General features: G+C 44.6%; 1 long non-coding RNA gene across 5 annotated transcripts in view; it reads left to right on the top strand.

The window, feature by feature from the left end:
• The window catches only part of LOC105488151 (uncharacterized), a 47708-nt gene that overhangs the window by 13631 nt on the left and 19269 nt on the right, over positions 1-14808 (top strand). For 3 of the 5 annotated variants that reach the window (XR_011626418.1, XR_011626419.1, XR_011626415.1), the window contains 2 exons: positions 1141-1255; positions 1763-3737. This is a non-coding gene — a long non-coding RNA (uncharacterized lncRNA). Of the gene's footprint in view, positions 1-1140; positions 1256-1762; positions 3738-6736; positions 7386-14808 lie in introns of those variants that run through there. The other 2 variants (XR_011626416.1, XR_011626417.1) reach the window with 2 other exon arrangements.

Here is a 14808-nt window from a genome sequence, read left to right as displayed (position 1 = left end):
TCCCAAGTAGCTGGGACTACAGGTGCACCACCACACCTGGCTTTTCATGGCTTATCATGTTTCATCCCCTGCTCTCCCACAATGACCAAGTTACTTCTGAAGCAAATCCTAGATGTCGTATCATTTCATTCCTATTCAGTATTATATCTAAAAGACATGGATTCCGTTTGTTTGTTTGTTTGTTTTTGAGATGCAGTTTCACTCTTATTGCCCAGGCTGGAATGCAATGGTGAGATCTCGGTTCACTGCAACCTCCACCTCCCGGGTTCAAGCCATTCTCCTGCCTCAGTCTCCCGAGTAGCTGGGATTACAGGCATGCGCCTCCATGCCCTGGTAATTTTGTATTTTTAGTAGAGATGGGGTTTCTCTATGTTGGTCAGGCTGGTCTCAAATTCCCGACCTCAGGTGATCTACCTGCCTCAGCCTCCCAAAGTGCTGGGATTACAAGCGTGATCCACCATGCCCGGCCATGGATTCTTTTTTTAAAAAGCCACAATACCCTTATCACATATAAAATGTGTGCCATTATCACTCTTCCTATCATGATATCTCCAGTCGGTGCTCACATTTTCCTTTGTCTCATGAATGTTATCATTTCTTTTTTTTCAACTTGTTTGTTTGAATCAGGATACGAATAAGGTCACTGCGTTCCCATTGGTTTATGTGTCTTTAAGTTACTTTGTTTGAAAGTCATTTGCAATAGTTTTTCTCTTTGTGGTATTAAAGTAAATTAAAATAAAGACCAGGCCTAAAGAATCCCTGAGCAAACAAAACCAGTTAGGCCTCATAAGTGACCTCAACCTTGCATGATGTGCAAACATAAGCAAACGTAACTTTAGCTATTTATTGTAAATGCTTATATTTAAAAAAATTACCAGAACCTAAGCTTAACCAATCAGAAGTAGCTAACAAACTTACGTAGTGAGGGACTTTCCCATGGGATAGATTAAATAAGGCAACTGTATAACTGTAACCAATCAAATATTTTCTTTGCTTTACTTCTGTGTTCCTTGTATAAAAACCCACCCCTTGTGTTCCCTCATTTCTGGTTTGAAACTGCCCAATTCATGAATTGTCATTTGCTCCTATAAATTCTTTAAAATTTTATTGTGCCTGAGTTTACTTTTTTCTTATTTTTAGGGACAGGGTCCAGCTTTGTCGCCCAGGCTGAAGTGCAGTAGCATGATCGTAGCTCACTGCAGCCTCAAATTCCTCGATTCTCCTGCATCAGCCTCCTGAGAAGCTAGGACTACAGGTGCATACCAGCACACCTGGCTAATATATATATTAGAAACGGGGACTTGCTATGTTCCCCAGGTTGGGCTAGAACTGCCAGCTTCAAGTGATCCTCCTGCCTCAGCCTCCTAAAGTGCTGGCAGAGGTGAGCCACTGCACCTGGCCTCAGTTTAATTTGAATGGTGGTTAAATCACTAATTCAATGTGTAGATTTATTTGCTTTATTTTGCTTTAGGTTTTTAGGATTTTTAAATCTTTTTTTTTTAGAAATTTATTTAAAGATTTTAAATTTTATTTCTGGTTCCAAAATCTATCATACAAAATATATTCAGAAAGGTGTAGCTTTTATGCCCCCTTCAATCTGTTCCCTTCCCCACAACTATTAATTTTTAAACATTATTCTTTATTATTACATTAATTTAACATGTATCACATACATAATGCATATATATTCATATCCTTCCCTCCTTTTTTTTTTTTTTTTTTTTTTTTTTTTTTGATATGAGGATCTCACCACGTTGCTCAGGCTGGACTTGAAATCCTAAATTCAAACAATCCTCCTGCTTCAACCTTGAGTAGCTGGGACTACAGGTATATGCCTCCATATTTGACTCTTCCTTTTAGGTAAGGATTAGCATGCAACGACACTTCCCTGCCTCTTGCTGTATTCGCTGTCCATCCCACTCCAGCTATCTCTCCCCAGTAGCTGGTCAAGATTGTCCTCAGTCCGCTTTATAGCCACAGAGTCCTCCATTGTGCTGGTAACCACAGGCCTCTGCTGATGGACATTTTCCTTGCTGCCATTCTTTAGCGATTACAAATTGAATTGCAATAAAACGCCCATGCTTACATCTTTTGGTATTTTTTGCTAGTGTCTCTCTAGGGTAGATTCCCAGCAATGGGATTCTTGAGTCAAAGGTTGAACATACACGCAATTTTGCTACAGCTACTGCCAATTCCCCCACAGAGGGGCTGCATCATTTTGCATTCCCGTCAGCTCTGGCTAGGAGTGCCAGTAGAACGCATTGCCAAACTTTTGGATTTTTGCCAATCTGATAGGTAGGAAGTGGTATCTTGGAGTAGTTTTAATTTGCATTTCTTTTGTTTGAGGAACGTTGATCACATTTTCACAGGGTTATGAGCCATCTGCATTTCTTTGTGCATTGTCTGTTAATATTTTCAGCCCATTTTTCTAGGAAGTTGTTCGTTTTTTCCTTCTCTACTTTCAGAAGCCGTTCACTAGAGGCATTCATGCTTTGCCTGGGATACCGGTTGCAGGTGCTTTCTGCCATTTGTCATTTGTCTTCTTTCTTTCTGTTTGTTTGTTCGCTTATTTATTCATTTATTCTGGGGATGTAGCCATGAACAGGGTGACCCCGAGGAGCTCCACTGACGTGCGCAGCCCAAGTCAGAACCTTGGATGGTCCTGGATGCGCCTCCTCCCAACCCTTCCCTGTGCTGTCCTTTCTGCCTCTGACCCCTCTCCTGCTGCCCAGTGACCACCCTGCCCCTGTCCTTCCCTGCCCGGGCCCTCAGCATCACCCAGTCTGAGCTCAGAGAGGACTGGAAACAAGCCTGGTTGTCTCTGTATCCCCTGCGACGTGCCAGACAGATCAGTGAGTGAATGAATTAATGAATGAATGAAAGAATGAATGAATTCTGTGTAGCTAAAACAGCCTCTCAGCCCAGAAAGCCAAGTCAGAGAGGAGCTTGGAAGAGCACCTTCGAGATCAAGGTTTCTTCACCCCTAGCACTCTCTTCAGACCTAACTCGGGTCTGAGTTTCTACTCCCAAATGCCTCACAGGCAATATATGACGCCTGCTTCTTTTCATAATTTAAAAGAACATTTGCTTATTGTAGAAAATGCGGAAAATACAGAGCAGTACAAAAAAAGAATTAGAAATTCTCCATTAACTCATTGCACAGAGGAAATGGCCGTGGACATTTTGGTGTATTTTTATTCAACTTTTAAAAACATATTTTATTTTTACATATTTTATTTTATATAGTGTGGACATACATATGCATACATGCCTCCTAAACATTATAACACACATATTTCCTCATGACATTAAACTTTTGCACAACATCATAATTGTAAATGATCACAGAAAAATGCCTCAAAACGAATGTATCATATCCTAGCCCCACCACTTAACCTCTCTGTGCCTCAGTTTTCTCCTCTGAAAAACAGGGATAGTAATAGTACCTCCCTGATAAGTTGCTTGTAAGGGTTCAATGTGATTATGGTGTGAGTGTGGGAAGCGTTCGGAAAGTGTCATTGTCATCATTATTAGAACTATTATTCCCTAATTGCAAACATTTAAATTCTAAGTTTATTCTATCGCAAATGACACTGTCATGAATCTCGCTGCTCGGGAGGGTTGTGTGGGAACCTCAGAGAGCTTGTTTCACCCCCTGCCCCCCAAACTAAGCACAACAGGGACAGAGAGAGCGAGGTGCGCTGGGAGGCCCCGTGGCTGAAAGTTAGGAGAACAGATCTTAGCACTGGCAGCCTGGAGAAGGAGGGCAGAGGGGTGGGGGTGTGGGGAATGGCATCTGTGAAAGCTCAGAAGCTTCTGGAAGAGCATGAGAAGTTCTGATGTGGTTGCTGGGGTGGCAGTTCCTGTCCCTATTTGACCAATGGGTAATTGAGGGCCAGGAAAGGGGTGACTTGTCTGATGACGTGGGTGGGCACCAAGTCGGAGCTTCCTGGCTCCCCGCATGCTGAAAAACATCTGTGTTTTATGGAAGAAGGAGATGAAGAAGAGGAGGAGGAGGAGGAGGAAGAATTTGGGGCTTTGGAAGCGTGCATGCCTGTGAGCCCCTGCCCAGTCAAGGTTCAGCTGTCCTGCAAAGCAACCCAGCGGGTCCTGTGAGCTGGAGGCCAGTTTGCTACGTTTGTCTCCATGGGTCTTTTCCCTGATGTCTCCCAAACACAGACACCTGGGCTGGCAGCTGGCAGGTCTCCTGAGCTCCACCCTCACCTCCCATCCCTTCAACCCAGTGGCCTTGCAGACAAAGGCTGGAAAGCCAGGTCCCATTTCCAGTCATCATCCACAGTGCATAATTAGGCAGTGCCTGCCTCGTGTTTATCTAAAGAAGGAGTGTGACCTCGGCATCAGTGCTTCTGCCAAGAGGGAAGAGCCCAGGAAGGCCCAGAGAGAGCTGAGGGCTTGGGCAGCAGGGGTTTGAGGCTTGAGAGGCCAGGCCAGCCTGTGGTATAGGCATCAACAAGCAAAGTTTGAGGACTCCTGAAAGTTCTCCAAAGTCTTACCTGCTGCCTGTCACCATTCTCAGTCCATTATTAGAACGGTAGAGTCTCAACAGTTTTCTAAATACCAAAGAAAATGCAAATTAATACTTCTTGGAGCACCTCTACCCTTTATGGTCTGAATTTGAGAACATTGCAACAGCAGCCTCGTTGCTGCACTAGTCCAAACACTTCTGTGTAACCCTCTTCCACATGCAGTGCTGAGGAGTTCTTGCTGCCTACTATTTACAGAGGGTAGTCCGAGGAATAAGAGATGTCAATCCCACGTGGTGAAAACTCTGCGCTCTAGAACTTGGGAATTATCTGCTAATAAGACCTGACATTTCTGAAGGCCATTAGGAGTTAAACCTCAGGCTCAGAATGTATAATGGGGAGGGATTCTAGATGCTTTTAGACCACTCTTCTCATGGAGTAGAAAAAAATGTAGAGAAACCTCAGAGAGGGGAAGGGACTTACCTACACCAGTTAATGGTAGAGCTGGGACTAGAACACAGGTCTCCTGATTTCAGTCTCAACTCTCCGGCACCATGTTGCCTCCCTCCATTCAAAGAGCAGTGAGGGGGCAGTCAGCACCAGCTGGAGTGTGGCAATGAAGAGCTCACAGTCCCTGCCCAAGAGGAGCTTCCAGAGTCTGACAAGGGTACGGGAACAGGCATTCATCTGAATCAGAGTGGGTGGAGTTGAGGCAGGGGTGGGTCTGAAGGACTGTGGGGAACAGGGTGGTGAGACAGATGTCAGCACATTTCCCAAGGAAGTTAACATAGGAGGTTGAAAGATGAATGGGGCTTCTTCACCAGCAGAGATAGGGAAGGGTGTTCCAGGAAACGGGAAGGGCGAACTCGTGGGAAAAGGAGGCTGATTTCTCCTGTTCCCAGGTGACAGTGGATTCCCTGCGGGCTTAACCAGGATTCCCAGCGCTCAGTGCGGACCCTCCCACCGCAGGGCCCGAGGCTGTAATCTGTAACCTTATGGGGGCATATATAGTTACAAAGAGATTGGTTGGACAGGATGGATTTTTAATCTGGTGGAAATGTGGGCATTGTGGCAGGTGATGAGAAAAATCGTTTTTTGGGTAGCAGTGGTGAAAATGCTTGCGCCGGTGCGCTGGCATGCGTGCAGGGGTGCCTCCTCCTTGGTCTCAATTCTGTTGACTTTCAAACGCAGTTTAAGAGCCATCTTCCCATGTCCAACTGTTAAGGTGGCCACTACCCCCTCCCTCTCCTGGATCATGCCATCCCCCGCTCTGAGCCTCAGTTTCTCCAAATGTAAAATGAGGCAGGTGGACTGGCTTGTCTTAAAGACCCCTTCTGCGTGGGGCTGGTTCTTTAGCCCAGTCTCTGCTTCTCTCTTTGCGGGGATGTCAGAGGCGCCCTCTCGTGGTCAATATTGGCCATGCATCCTTGGACTGGGCGCAGGTTTTTGCTTGGCCTCTGAGGGTGTGTGCTTGTGTGTGCATGTGCGTGTGAGCGGGCCTGTGTACTGGGAGTGGTTACACAGCGGTTGCGTGACAGGCTCATGACACACAGAATGCAGAACTTCGCTAACTCTCAGACCCTGATGAAAACACAGATAAAGAGGTGGGGGTCGTTTAAAATAAGGGTAAAAGCTGCTAAAAGCTTCCTGGGGTCTTTGTCTGGGACACCTAGGGTTCCAAAATGCCCTGGGCCACCCATCTTGCTAATACACTTTGAGAGCATCACTCCTCTGCTCAGAATCTCATCCTACCACCCATCTGCTGAACAGAGTAAACATCAAACTCCCGGCCCTCCAGAAAACCTGTGTCCTCACTTCTCACTCTTCTTTCCTATACCACTCCAGGTGAACTACTCCATCCTTCCCATCCCCTGCCCTCTGCTTATGCTGGGATTTTTTTCCCCAGAGCCTCCTACCCTATCCTTTAGTCCCCCATAGCACCTTTCAAGATGTGGCTAAAATGCCACCTCCTCCAGGAAGACTCCCTGAATTTTCCCACTTGGATCTGTGCTCTCCTTCCTCTGAACCTTCAGGCAACTTTGTCTCAAACTGCCTGCTGGGATGTAGACAGTTTTAGAGTTTACCCAGGTCATTTAAGTCGAACATGTCCTGTTTTGTTCCCCCTCCTCAAGCACTGGCTCCATGTCTGCTTTATATCTGGGTCCTTCTAATTACTGAGCCTTCCCCATGGCATCTAGGCATTCCTCTGCAAGGCCCTGATCCCCACTCCTTCCCTCTGCCTCCTCCTTCAGTAGGGGCTGCTGTCATGGAAGGAGGCCTGGCAGTGGAGGAAGAAGACATGAGCCTTGGGCCAGACTCTTACTGGATTCCCAACCTGCCTGCCCCGTCTTCAGCAGACAAGTGGCTACCCGGCACAATGGCTCCAGTTGCTGAACTGTGTGTGGGAGCCTGGTCTCTGGGTGCCCAAAATGAAGAGTCAGACCCAGGTCACTGCCTGAGTCTGTCTTTCAAGGACAGAAGTAAGAACTACAGGCCTAACAATAACATCCCTGGCTATTTGTAGAAGGCCGCTTGGTCAGCCCATGCTGACCAACATGAATTTCTCATACAACCCATTTTTAGATGGGGAAACAAGAGCTCAGAGAGGCTAGGTAACTTGTTCAAGATCACACAGCTCTGAGCGCAAGTGTTCAAACATAGTCCACACTTTCCATCTGTCTCCAAATCCCGTGCAGTTTCTGGAATATTTTGCTGTCACTGTGCCTTGCACAAATCCAGGATTTGACAAATTCCTGGATAATAAAAGGCAGGCATGAATGAATATATAACCAGCGCTTTCTATTTGACTTCCACACTGCCCCAGGCCCACACGCGCACGTCTGCAAGGGAACAGTGACAGAATTGGGTTTGTCTAAGAGGGTGATGGCTAGGGGGGGCCAAAGGGAGAGGTGAACCCTGCATCCCAGAGGGGTGAATTCTCTGATGTGAATCCTCTGGGTAGTAGGGAGTAACGCGTCCTGGGCATGACGGGGACTGGCACCCCCTGATGCACTGTCCCAGTTAGGGAACGTCCCACAGCCAGGGCTGGCCTGCAGGCTCAGGACTTGCAATTAATCCAAATTCTCTGAGAAGCAGGTGCCAAGTCAGGATTAGATGTACAAGAGATGTATTAGGGAACACGGCTGTGAGGGAAGATGGGGAGGCTGGGAGGACCATCCGACCACAATGCAGGTCTGTTGTGGACCTCAAGGAGCCTGCAGGGAGTGCAGCCACCTCAGGCACACACCTTGGTGATAGATTTTACAGCTCAGCTGCTGAAGCCATTGGTCAATGATGCTCCTCACAGTCAGAGATCTGAGAGGGGCATTTTCACAGCCACCACAGACCTTCTGCCTCCCAGGGCCTCCTCACCGGCCTGGCCTGGAGGACTGCCACTGGCACCCACAGTTAGAGGGAAGGAAGTTTCAGGCCTCTATAAGCCAGGAGAGAAGTTCACTACTCCGGTCCGGGCCAGGTGTCCGGCTCTGGTGGGTGGAACCATTTGCCCAGCTGTCCTTCAGCTGAGGGTTGGGGCCTGACCTCTGAAGTGAAGGCACCCACAGAGCTGGCCATTGAGGGAAACGACCAGCATCCTGGGGCATGGGCACTGGCAGGGGAGACGAGGTCTTGTGAGATGTAGGTGCCACTCTCTTGCAGAACCCACCCTTGCACCACGGCACACAGCAGCTCCATGAGGCCGGGAGCTGGTCTCTTGTGTATCTGGGTGCAGGGTGTGCACACCACCTGGCACTGACAGTGTCAGGGACTTCTGCTGGCCAGGACAGACCCCATGCCTACTCAATGGCCACCACTCGCAGGGCAGCAACATCAGGACCTGTCTTCCCCATTGGTCAGGGGTTTTGAAGCATGCGGGGAAGCAATCCAGGCTCTAGTGCTGGTTTTGGGTCTGACTCTCTCACTAACTGGAGCAAGTCCCTTACATCCCCAGGCCTCAGTTTCCTTATCTGTCGAGTGGAGATCATCACACTGATGGCAAAGAGGCCTTGTGGTATGGAGGGTTTGGGTTCAACTTTTTTTTTTGAGCTGATTTGAATCCCATTTCCCCAGTTATTTGCTATATGGTTTTAGGCAAGTTACTCAATCTCTTGAAGACTCAATTTCCCATCTACAAAATGGGAGTGAAGAAGAATCTCTTTTTCTTTCCAAGAAATGTAAATGTGAGAATTCAGTAAGGGAACGCTCAGACAGCTCTGAGCACAGCATCTGGAGCGTCGCTGTGATGTGGCAGCACTCTCTGCAGCATGCAGGCAGACACACCCCTTCCTCTCTCCTCCTTCACCTCTTCCCCAGCCCCTCTCCTCACATCTCCTTCGCTAATGGGTCAAGCAGTGGTCAGTGTCTGGCCAACAGTGGAGACTCAACCATGCGCAGAGAGTGAAAATGCACTGCGGACCTCCTGCCCAGGTAGCCCCAACCTCATTCATTCACTTCCAGAATGACAGGTGCTGTGCTGAATGCCTGGGAAGATGGCCCCAGTGTTCCTCCCCAAGGGGTTCCCAGTCACATCAGCACAGCACAGGATGGGTCCTGCTGTGCCAAAGCTCTCTGCAGGCTTGTAGGGACCCTGGCTGAGACATCTGGACACCTGGATTTCAATCCAGTCTTTGCCATACACTCCCTGTGTGGCCCTCCCCCACAAACTACATAAAAATTTCATGAGTTGGGGAAGGAGACTCAAGGGGAAGTAAGATGAGAGGATGGAAGTGAGTTGAAGAGCAGGGAGGAAGGAGCCTGGAGCCTGGGCCTCCCTGTGTTGTGGTGTGCGCCAAAATGGAAGCGGAAGTGGAAGCAGAAGCGGAAGTGGTCCTGCCAGTGGGTGTGACTGGCCTCACAGAGCGGCCAGGGCAGCAGGATGTGCCTGTGTGCCCAAGAGGGTTTCCCACAGCCCCAGGTGGATTGGACTCAGAAGCATGTTTCTGAGGGCCTGAGAGTGTGGCCCAGACAAGGCACAGAGGACAGGAGTGTCAGAGGCATTCAAACCACAGCGACTCCATCCTCAACGGGGGCTGGGGAAAATGATGCTGAGGCCTGCCCGGTTGCATTCCTAGGAGGTTAGACATTCTTAAGTCACTGGATGAGATAGGAGGGGGCCACAAGATACTGGTTACAAAGACCCCGCTGATAAAACAGGATGCAGTAAAGAAGCTCGCCCAAACCAAAATGGATGAAAGTAACCTCTGGTCATCCTCACTGCTCATTATATGCTAATTATAATGCATTAGGATGCTGAAAGACGCTCCCACCAGTCCCATGACAGTTTACAATTGTCATGGCAACATCTGAAAGTTACCCTATATGATTTAAAAGGAAGAGGAACCCTCAGTTCTGTGAAAATCCCACCCTTTTCCTGGAAAATTCATGAATAAACCATTCCTTGTTCAGCATATGATCAAGAAATAAACAAAAATAGCCAAACCAGCAGCCCTCGATGCTGCTCTGCCTGTAGAGTAGCCATTGTTTTATTCCTTTACTTTCTTCATAAACTTGCTTCCGCTTTACTCTGTTGACTCGCTGATTTTTCTTTCTTGAGACAGTGTGTTGCTCTATCTCCCGGGCTGGAGTGCAGTGGTGCAATCTCTGCTTATTGCAACCTTCACCTCCCAGGTTCAAGTGATTCTCCTGCCTCAGCCTCCCAAGTAGCTGGGATTACAGGCATGCACCACCATACCCGGCTAATTTTTGTATTTTTAGTAGAGACAGGGTTCCACCATGTTGGCCAGGCTGGTCTCGAACTCCTGACCTCAGGTGATCTGCCTGCCTCAGCCTCCCAAAGTGCTGGGATTACAGGCGTGAGCCACCGTGCCCGGCTGGAAGGTACTCATTTTATGGAAGATAACTCCTGGGTCCAAGCAAAGTGGGAGGTAGGTTAGAAGACACCTGCATAAAGCTGGAATCCCAAAGGGCTACCTCCTCAATAAAGTAGGGAAAACATGTCCACAGAGGTTTGTCTGCTTCTGTCTCAACGCAGTTGGAGCAAAGGAAAGATGGATTTTCCCTGGAATCTCTGGGACAAGCCCAGTTTCTTTTCTTTCTCTCTTTCTCTTTCTTCTTTCTTTCTTTCTTTTCTTTCTTTCTCTTTTTCTTCCTTTCTCTCTCTTTCTTCTCTCTTTCTTTCTCTTTCTTCCTTTCTCTTTCTTTATTTCTTTCTTTCCTTCTTTCTTTCTCTTTCTTTCTTTCTTTCTTTCTTTCTTTCTTTCTTTCTTTCTTTCTTTCTCTCTTTCTCTCTCTCTCTCTTTCTTTCTTCTTCTTTTTTTTTTTTAATGGAGTCTCACACTGTCACCCAGGCTAGAGTGCAATGGCGCGATCTTGGCTCACTGCAACCTCTGCCTCCCAGGTTCAAGCAATTCTCCTGCCTCAGCCTCCGAAGTAGCTGGGATTACAGGCATCCACTACCACACCTGGCTAACTTTTTGCATTTTTAGCAGAGACGGGGTTTCACTATGTTGGCCAGGTTGGTCTTGAACTCCTGACCTCGTGATCCGCCCTCCTTGGCCTCCCAAAGTGTTGGGATTACAGGCATGAGCCACCACAGCTGGCCTCGACAAACTCAGTTTTAAGTGGATGTAGCATCAGAATTCACACTGCCTGTATTGCTTCCCTCTCCAACTCCAGAAAAAAACTAACTGAAAATATAGTTTCAAGTGTTCCCCAGATGCCTGATGAAGCAATTGTGAAGACTCCCTAGAGGAACGCATTTTAAATCTAGGCTTCAAAGTATTCTCACAAATAAACTTCCAGAAACAGGAGGTTACACAAATATATATATATATATATATATATATATTTTTTTTAATGCACATACATGTATATTAAACAGAAGAGGAAATAAGCTACATGAAATGAGATTCAGCAGACATAACATTGCTGAATCAGACCAACAACAACCAAAGACATTGGAATGATCTGTTGTATTATAACATAAAATAATTATGTGTGGTTTGCTTAAAGAAATTAAAGATGCGATCAAATGTATGACAAAAGAATGAGAGATTATCAAAAGTGATCAGGTGAAGCTGAAAAAGACCAAATAGAATTTCTAGAAATGACAAATAAGTTAAAATTTAAAAATCGAATTGAAATTAAAGCCCAACGCATGAAGGGTCAATTCTGGAAAAGATGGAGTAAACACACTCTACCTTATACCTACTGGCTGTGATTCTAAACTATGGACAGGATGCATGGGCCAGCTATCTGAGAACTTGGAAACCACACAGTAGCTGATAGATTGGAGAAGGAAATAAGAATTTGAAGTATGACTGAACTGGGGTTGAGTTTCTCATTTATTTTCCCCTTGTTTTGCCTGGCCTTGACTCATAGGTAGCCCAAAACCTGGAAGAGTACACCAGGTAGGGGCAGATAGAGCTCCAGGAGAACAGAAAGAACTCCTTTTCTGGTTTGAGGAGCAGGAAGGGGGCTCCTAAAAATCAGATGTGGGAAGTTTTCCTGTTTACATTTTTTTTCCTCCATCATCTCCCACTCCAGCCACCAGGCAGCATTGCAATGGAGGCAGTGGCAATGGTGACAGCAGCATCAGCCAAGTAGGTGCCTAAAATTCTTAGAGAGAAAAAACCTCTCCTCCCGGAAGAGCTGTGAGCCCAAGAGCCTGGGGAAATTCCTGTTACTTCTGTCTCCACCCCCACACCCTAATCCCTCTGCCTTCTGTTCTTCTGCTGCTTGGCCCCAGACACAGAGGCAGTTATAAGTACATAGCAGAGCTGGGAAATTAAAGTCCTAGATTTCTGGCTGAGGGACTGGAAAAGGAGGCCCCAAAGAGCCAGAAACTGATGAGGGAGATTGTAGAGAGGAGAGAGCACAAGAGAGTGATCCCAAACCTTTGTGTATAAACTTTCAGAATCACCTCCAAACTGTGCAGCATGGATCTGATCCCATACAAAACATCAAAGTCTTTGAGAACTAGTCTACAAATGAAACCCATACAGCAAATGGCTTTGAGAACTGAACCGATATTGGTACCAGAGGCCACAGAAGGTAGGTTGGTTTTGGCAGCCTGGACCTAGCTTGGTCAATTGTCTGCTAAAAAAAAAAAAAAAAAAAAAAAATCAGCTTTCTCTTTAGGATTTAAACAAGACCACTCACTGGTTCTGTGAGTTAAAAAAAATCAAGATCCAGAGTCTCATAACATACTATTCAAAATGTTCAGGATACAATCTAAAATTACTCTGGATATGAAAAACCAGAAAAAACTCAACTCACAATAAAAAGACAATCAACTAGATGCCAATCCTGAGATAACACAGATGTTGAAATTATCAAAGATTTTAAAGCAGCTATTATAACCTTACTCCAAGAAGTAAGGGTGAACACTCTGGAATGAATGAAAAGATAGCAAGTCTCAACAAAGAAATAGAAGATATAAAGAAGAACCAAACAGAAATTATAAAACTGAAAAATACAATTTTAAAATTAAAAAAACAGTAACTGGAAAAACTAGCAGAATGGAGATGAGAGAACAAAGAGTCAGGGAACTTGAATATAGATCAATAGAAATGATCCAATCTGAACAACAAAGAGAAAAAAGATTGAAAAAATTGAACAGGGTCTCAGGGACCTGGGGAACAATACCAAAATGTCAGGTCATGTCATCAGAGTCTTGGAAGGAATGGAGCAACAGTACAGTTCAGGAAATAATAATTGAAAAAAAAACAGCTGGAAATTTCCCAGAATTACAGTTTTAAGAAATTCAGCCAACTTCAAACAGGGTAAACTCAAAGAAATGCACTGTCAGGGATATGATGGTTGAACTTCTTTAAACTAAAGAGAAAAAAATCTTGAAAGTAGTTAGAGAAAAATATAGACTTACTATCAGTATCTCATGAGAAACCATGGAGGCTAAAAGGAAATGAAACATTTTCAAAGTGCTAAAAGAAAAGAACCATCAACTCGGAGTTCTTTATCCAGTGAAAATATCCTTTAGGAATGATGGTGAAATAAAGATATCCTCATATAAAGGAAAACTAAGAGACTTTGTTGCTAGCATACTTGTTCTAAAGTAAATGCTAAAGGAAGTTTTTCAGATGGAAGGGAGATAATACCATAGGGAAACTTGGAAACACAAGAATGAATGATAAACAACAGAAGCGGTAGATTTCTGGGTAGTCTATTCCCCTTCTCTTGAGTTATCTAAAATATGATTAATAGTTGAAAGCAAAAATTATAACATTGTATGATGAGGTTTTCAATGTAGACCTAATATTTAATATATAAGATAGCCATAATAGAAAGGAAGGAGAGTGAAGGAACCTATATGATGGGAAGGTTTCTATATTCCATTTAAAGTAGTAAGTATTTCTTCAAAGCAGACATTTCTATTTAACTCTGAAAAGTTGAATATGCATATAGTAATACCTAGAAAATCCATCAAAATTTTTTACAAAGAAATGCAGTAATGAATGCAGTTTATAAATTAGAATAGAATACTAAAAAATGTTTAAATAACCTAAATAAAAAAAGGAAAGGGGAAACAGAGGAACAAAAACCAGAGGGAGCAAACAGAAACAATAAAATGACAGACCTAAATGCAAACATAGCAATAATTATGTTAAATATAAATAGTCTAAACACACCAATTAAAAGACAGAAATGATCAGAATGGATTTAAAAAAGATATAACTATATGCTGCCTATAATTATATTGATATAAAGATATAGATACATTAAAAGACTAGGATACATACACTAAAAACCACTGAACAGCACTCTTCCAATAGGTGAATTTATGCTATGTGAATTCTACCTCAGTAAAGTCATTTAAAAAAAGACTAAGATAAACCATTCAAACACCAATCAAAAGAAAGCTGGAGTGGCTATATTAATATAAGATAAAGTAAAATTTAAACTAAAGAAAATTACTAGGGATAAAAGGAGACATTACATAATGATAACAGGACCAGTTCACCAAGACAACATAACAATCCTAACTGTGTTATGTTAATAACAGGACTTAATAACAGGACTTCAAAATGCATGAAGCAAAAATTGAACTGAAAGGAGAAATGGAAAAATTCAATTACAGTTGTAAACTTTAATATTCTTCTTTCAATAATTAATAGAAGAAGTAGATAGAAAATAGCAGTGATACAGAAGGTATGAACAATCACTGACCTGGATCTAACTGGCATTTTATAGAACACTCCATCCAACAACGGCAGAAAATAAAATCTGCACGGTATAAAAGAAGCTTTGACTAGGTGCAGTGGCTCATGCCTATAATCCCAGACTTTGAGAGGTTGAAGCAGGTGGGTCACCTGAGGTCAGGAGTTCAAGGCCAGCCTGACCAACATGG

Source organism: Macaca nemestrina, chromosome 7, assembly GCF_043159975.1.
Source record: "Macaca nemestrina isolate mMacNem1 chromosome 7, mMacNem.hap1, whole genome shotgun sequence".
Classification (NCBI taxonomy): domain Eukaryota; kingdom Metazoa; phylum Chordata; class Mammalia; order Primates; family Cercopithecidae; genus Macaca; species Macaca nemestrina.
The sequence above is the reverse complement of the archived record's forward strand: the minus strand, read 5'-3'. Positions and strand labels throughout refer to the sequence as shown.